General features: G+C 35.4%; 1 pseudogene across 1 annotated transcript; it reads left to right on the plus strand.

Moving 5' to 3' along the window:
* Positions 1–1,213: 1,213 nt before the first annotated feature.
* On the plus strand, positions 1,214–6,425 carry LOC107144614 (annotated as a pseudogene). The gene is made up of 3 exons (XR_001503819.2): positions 1,214–1,335; positions 5,531–5,659; positions 5,703–6,425. The product of XR_001503819.2 is annotated as a general transcription factor 3C polypeptide 6-like (transcript).
* The last annotated feature ends 867 nt before the right edge of the window (positions 6,426–7,292 follow it).

Genomic DNA, 7,292 nt, shown 5'->3' on the forward strand with positions numbered 1-7,292 from the left:
TCCCTTCATTCCCCTTTGTCTGATCCAATGAACTGCTATTCTTCCCCTTCCCCTGCCCTTTGTGGTGTGTTAGCATCCATGTACCAGACAGAATATTCAACCTTTGGTGTTTGGGGATTGGCTTATTTCATTTAGCATGATAGTCTCCATATTTTTCCATTTGGCAACAAATGTCATAATTTCATTCTTCTTTAAAGCTGAGTTATATTTCATTGTGTATGTATATCACATTTTCTTTATCTATTCATCTGTTGAAGGTCACCTAGGTTGGTTCCATAGCTTAGCTACTGTGAATTGAGCTGCTATAAACATTGATGTGGCTGTGTCACTGTAGTATACTAATTTTAAGTCCTTTGGGTATATACCCAGGAGGGGTATAACTGGGTCAATAAATGGTGGTTCCATCTCAAGTTTTCTAAGGAATATCCATACCACTTTTCAGAGTGGTTGCACCAAATTGCAGTCCCACCAACAATGTATGAGTATATCCCTTCCCCCCACATCCTCACCAACATTTATTGTTACTCATATTCTTGATAATTGCCATTCAGACTAGAGTGAGATAGAATTTCAGTATAGTTTTAATTTGCATTTCTCTAATTGCTAGGGATGTTGAACATGTTTTCACAAATTTATTGACCATTCATAAATCTTTCCTTTAAGAAGTACCTTGGTGGCAGTTTTTGAAAGACTCTGCCCACCTCTGATCTACTTCTGTACCTAAAGTATCATTTTCTAGAGCTTTTGACTGAGAGCCTGGCTCCCTGGCACACTGAGCCCTGGTAGTCCTGTGCTCTAACTCTCCTCTGCATTACCATAAGGCTGCAGGAAACCACCCAGCTGTTCAGAGGTTTTATCTTTAGCTGCTCAGCCTAATGTTCCACACAGCTTCAGAGTTCCATAAATGTACTGGGGAGAAAATAGTCTGCATGTTGCCATATGCTCAGTTTTCTATCTTCCCTTTATACCTGCTCATCAGTGTCTCCAGATATTAGTTTTTCCTCTCAACCTCGAGGTCATGCAAGGTCTCTGGTTTCTCTTTGTCCTGTGCTCAGGCAAAGTCCAGGAACTCAGCCTCTTGGCCTAAACACAGATTTGGCAAATACCTACAAAAACAAAGGTTGCAGAAATTGGTTAACCTCTTCACAGTTCTCCTTGTTCTAGAATCATGTGTCTTCTAGTCTCTATTGCATCAGCAGCTTTAGGTGCCTTTTAAACAGATGATTTTAAAATTTTACCCAGTTTAAATTTTTCTCAGAGCATTGGTCAGCTGTGGGATGCACTGTGGTCTTACTTAGAAATTAAAGGGACTCTGTTACATCTAAAAGAAAGCAGGTAAGATAAAATGACAACTCAACCTTTTCTTATAATGTCTTCTTATACAAATTTTAGTAACACAGAAATGTTGAAAGAATAATTTATCAATACCAAATACCCACCACCTATATTTTAAAAATCATTACCATTTTACTGTATTTGCTTTATCGTCTATATACCTTCTGCTGAACGATTTCAAAATAATTTATAAATGTCATGATTCTTTCATGGGAAGCAATTCAGCCTATACCTTCTAAAAATAAGAAAATTCTCTTTTTCCATAATACTATGATTGCACTTAAAACTTAACAATATTTTCCCGATATAATAACTTTTCCATAATCACAGCTTGCTGGTTAGCCCCAAAATAATCATCTACAGCAGTTTCTTCCAACTAAGATAAAATCACACATTTTTCTTCTAATTGGGACCCTTACATTTTCTTATAACACGAACAAATTGAAAATGCTGAACCAAAAGAATTAGATTACATATTTATTTAAACACATTATCTAGCACATAGGTGCTGCTGATAGCTCATATTGTGTCGAATCAGCAGCCTCTTGTCTCATTGTTTCACTCCTAGTGAGGCTAAAGTTGATCGCTAGGGCAAGGTGGTGACAGATTCTTCCACCATAGAAGTTGTTTTTTTCTTTATCATTGTTAAGTCACTGGCACTGTGTCTTGTTCATCATCAACTGGTCATTTTATGGTTTTGGTATTTATTGATGATTTTTGACTGAATAAACTATTGGAGTTTGTAATATGAATAATTTTCAAATCTATTACTCCTCTTTCTTCCTGGTTCAAAGCAATTATTATAAAGCTGCCCCTCATCAACTGAGGATGAACTATAATTCTTCCCCAAAGCAGAGGGTAAATTGTGGTTACCTTTAAATTACTCATTTTCTAAATAAGAAGATGCTATGTCACCCTTGAGGGTGGCAAATAAGTTTGTTCCCTTTTTAATTTTTAACATAATCATAGATTTGCAAGGTTTTGTTTTTCAGTGAATTTAATGAATCACAGTCTTTATTCTTTTTCTAAAATTTTATTGTAATCATTGATGCATATTAATTGTGTCCATTCAGGGGTTTCACAGTGACACTGCACACATGCATATACCATGCCTTGATCAGGCCCACCCTCCCTTGTCCCCTCTCCAGCTCTCCTCTCTCTCCCCACTTCCTGGTCCCTGGGCTCCTTCCCCTACCCTAATAGTTCCTCTTCTACAGGACTTTTTTTTTTTAAGTTTCCACATATAAGAGATAACATGTGATACTTGTTCTTTTGTGCTTGACATCAGTTTTCTTGATGTCCTCTAGTTTTATCCATTTTCCTGCAGTCATTATTCTTTTTGATGTTTAAATCATACCAAATATTACCGATGGTAGCTCCTCTCAGTCTTTGAAAGCTGGGCATTTCTATGGTTTCTGGAACAATAAGTTGTTTTTCTCTGAACTTATGCTTATTCCAGTCATTTCTCCAAGAAGTCCAGTTCCTTCAAATTATGAATTTCACCCATGATGTTCTGTGATGTTTCCTTTCCTCAGAAAGAATTTATTCTTTCTCTTGGTCAACAGATAAATCCATCATATGTGGAAACCAATATAATTGGACTTGTAGTGTTTATTACCACAAGGCTGACACTGCCTCAAGGCCCCTTCAGTGGACAGCACAACTATATAGTAAAACTACTATCCTGAAAATCATGAATTTTCATTAATATTTCCAATTAAAATTTAACATTATAATTTTTCTTAACTTCTTTGACTTTTAAAATTCATGTCTCTTTTTGTTTCCACTGAAAGTCTTGATTGCCAACAATGTATTTTTTGACTTCCTGTATCCTAAAAATACGTAAAATAATTCAAGATTACAGTACTGATACCCCATTCAATCCTGGAATATATTCCGCTAAAATGAATAAATAGTTAAGAGTCAGTTGAAATAATATTTTTTTTTCTGAGTGACTACCTTATCAAGTTTGTTTCAGTTTGTTTTCAATTTTGTGGTTTGATTATTTTAAAGTCCTATTTTGACTTTAATATGTAAATATGCTCCAATTGCCTCCTTTTTACCCCCTCAGTGAAAGAGCACATCCTGGTGAGAGAGAGCATCCCACCTTAGAGTTATGGAGATGGTAGAACAGAACACACACCACTTGAGTCTGAACAGGTAGGACTGAGAGCAGTTTATTACTCACATGTACTTGGTGTAGGAGAGCAGGACACGGCTCACCATGAAGGGCCACAGGGCTTGCACTTGAGAATAGAGTGAACACAGGTACTTTGGGAGGCAGAACTTCGAGTATCAAAGGGTAAAGTGACCCTGGGTTTCTATAGGAAGATGTATATTTGAATAATTATCTGTGCTGCAGGGAACTAAAATCTACTGTTCAGAAACTAGCAGAATTTTGTCTGGACTCTTGGCTAAGGGGGTTGCTTGACCATAGGACATTAACGTGCAGAATCCCACTAGAGAGGGGGTCTCCTTTGACATCTTCCCAGATGTCGAAGCTGCACATCATTAGTTTAGGTCTTATACCACAGTAGGATATTTATGTCAAAACTATATAAAACAGAATGCTCAGAGAAATATTGTTTCCATCTGTATCCTTCCCACCCTCTTTCTGACACAGTAGACTTTTTTCCTGGTTTCCTTTTCTAGTGTTTCTTTTGAAATATAATAAGCAAATTCCTCTCTCTTTCCACTACTTGTCATTTATCTATCAATGAATCATTTATTTTTCCTTCCCTTTTAATGCATACCTTATTTTGATTCTATATCTTGTGGTTTTCATAGAGAATACTCCATATTACTTTGGAGAGATCATTTTCATTTTTTCAGCTACGTAGGACAGTGCTGCGTGGAAGTAAACACGCTTTATTTAACCAGTTCTTTATTAGTAAACATTTGTTTGACTTGTTTACAATTTTTGATATTACAAAATGTGACATAATTACTAATATTATGCATATGTTATTTTGTTTTTCTGGAGGTATATCTTTCTGGTGATGTGTAAAAGTTAAGACTGTGGAACTGAGGGTAAATTCATGTTTGATTTTGTTAGATATTGTCAAATGCCTCTTCATGTGGAAGTGCTATTTCCCATTCTCAAAAGCAACATATGCATCTGTATTCCCCTCAACAACAAAGTATATTTCCAAACTTTGGGATTTTTTTTTAACCAATCTTAAAAATGTTTTATCAGTGAAATTTTATTTCTAGTTCTCATCTGAATGAAATTTGTAGATCTTTTGTGTACTTGTTATTTATGTTTATTTTTCTCCAAAGTTTATATTCAGGTCCTTTGTCCAATATTTTTATAGGGTTTTTCTGGTCTTTTTCTTCTAGATTTTGAATAGAGATTTATTGGTTGTGAGATTGCTCCTTTTTTTGTAATGTAAGTAGCAAATACTTACTCCCAGTTGGACATCTTACTTTTTAATTGAACTTTGATGTTCTTTGCTCAGAAAAATGTTTTAATTTTAATATATTTGTGTTTAATAATATAGTTATACTTCTGGATTTTCCCCAGAAATAAAACTATATTATTAAGTGAATAATGAATTCACCTGTTTTCTCTTGAGTATTTGTATGGTTTTATTTTTGCAATTAAATATTCGAACCACTTAGAGTTTATCCTGATGTACAATGTGAAATATGGATTGAATTTTTACCTTTTTCAAATGACTGATAATTGCATCATGAAATTTTTTGTTTTCCCAAGGGACTGGATATGTTACCTATATTGAGTATTAAATTTCCACATATACTTCTTAAGGTATTATGTATCAAGTTTAGCAATCAATGTTATACTCTTCTGATAAAAAGTATTAGAAGTTTCTCTGGAAGAGTTCAAACAGTGTTGTGTGTCCCTGGTCTCTGATGGTTTGTGGAATCCCTGTCAAATCATGTGAGCCTGATGCTTTGGGAGGAATATAACTTTCCCTATTTCTTTTCTATAAGTTTTTTTTTCTATTTGCTCTTTATTATATTCAGTTTTGGTAAATTTGGTTTTCCTAGAAAGTGATCTACTTCATCTAGGTTTTCTAATTTCTTTTCATAGAATTGCTCAAAATTATCTTTGATGCTTTAAAGATATTCTATATTTTTAATAGTAACTTTTCTTTTGTTATTTCTTATTTTGTATAATTGTGTTTTCTTCTTAGTAAGTCAACTAATAGTTTGTTTTACTGATTTTTATAAGAAATAATCTTGACTCAAGATGGCGGCGCCGGGAGAGCTTGTTTTATGACCCAGGCGCGGAGGTCTAAGGCTCATGGCAGCGGCCGAGCAGCCCACCCGGGAGGACAGAGAGGAGGAAGAGGATGAGGCAGTAAGCACTCTGTCGGAAGCCTGCACCGCAGTCGCAGTGATGGCAGGAGCAGTTTGTTCTAGTTGAATTATCGGGAATCATCGATTCAGACTTTCTCTCAAAATGTGAGAATAAATGCAAGATTTTGGGAATCGACACTGAAAGGCCCATTATGCAATTGGATAGCTATGTCTTTGCTGGGGAATATGAAGATACTCTTGGAACATGTGTTATATTTGAAGAAAATGCTCAACATGTGGATGCAGAAGGCAATAATAAAACACTGCTAAAATACAAATGCCATACAATGAAGAAACTCAGCATGACAAGAACTCTTCTGACAGAGAAGAAGGAAGGAGAAGAGAACATAGGTGGAGTAGTATGGCTACAAATGAAGGATAATGATTTCTCCTACAGACCTAACATGATTTGTAGCTTCCTACATGAAAATGAAGATGAAGGTTGTAGCTGCAGCCTCAGATAAACCTTTGGAATTGGAAGAGCGGGAGATTCAAATGAAAGACAGTTCAAACCTGATCTATGAACAGGAGAAATCACTGCATTTGGAAACAGAGGAGTCAAGTCCTCTTGTTGATATCCCTTCTTCTGAGATGGAAGGTTCTGTTTTTACGGAAACTCAAGGTGCTCCCTTGGAAATCACTCCTAGATGAAATGATTTTCATATTGTTTTTGTTGGCCATACATTTCCAGTTATAGCACAATTTTAATATACCATAATCATTCAGGACCAGACATAAATTAAATTTTTTAAGTATGGTTTAAATGATTGTAGGGTCATTTCTCTTTTATTTTGATGAGTACATTAAACTGGGAGTTTACCAAAGTAAGAAAAAATTTTCTATAGCAGCTATCACAAATTACTATAAACTTAGTGACTTAAAACACAAATGTACTGTCTTGTAGTTTTATAATTCAGAAGTTTGACACTGTCTCAGCCTAGCCAAAATCTAAATGTTGGCAGGTCTGTGTGTTCCTTTCTGGAGGCTGGGATGAGGATGAATCCATTCGCTCGTTCATTTGTTGGTAAAATTCAGTTTTTTGTAGATAAAGTATTGAGGTCCCATTTCTTTGCTATTTGTCAGATAAAGGCCATTTCTAGAGACCACCATATTCCTTGGCTCATGGTCCCCTTGTCTTCAGAGTTGGTGTGTGCCACCACACCTGGCTTCTACTTCCACTTTTAAAGTACTATTTAATTACAGTGGGCCCACCTGGATAATTTCCCTCTTTAATTTGACTGAATCTATATCTGGGTGCGGTGGTGTATGTCTAATCCCAGCAAATTAGGATGCTGAGGCAGGAGGATTATAAATTCAAGGCCAGCCTCAGTAACTTAATGAAATCCTAAGCAATTTAGCAAGCACCTATCTCAAAACATAAAAGGATTGGGGATCTAGTTCAAATGGTAAAGTGCTGGGGTTCAATCCCTACTACCAAAAAAATAAATTACATTGAAGTCCCTTTTTTGCCATGTAATTTAATATACACAGGAATAGAACCATTAGGATATTGTAATCTTTGGGATCCATTTTCAGTTTTCTATAATATTTTATCTAAGAACTGAAAAAAAATTTTAAGTGCTTAAGGATAAGGGCATAATTCCTAATATTACAACTATAATTTCACTCCTTTT

Source organism: Marmota marmota, unplaced genomic scaffold (assembly GCF_001458135.2).
Source record: "Marmota marmota marmota unplaced genomic scaffold, marMar, whole genome shotgun sequence".
Taxonomy (NCBI): Eukaryota; Metazoa; Chordata; class Mammalia; order Rodentia; family Sciuridae; genus Marmota; species Marmota marmota.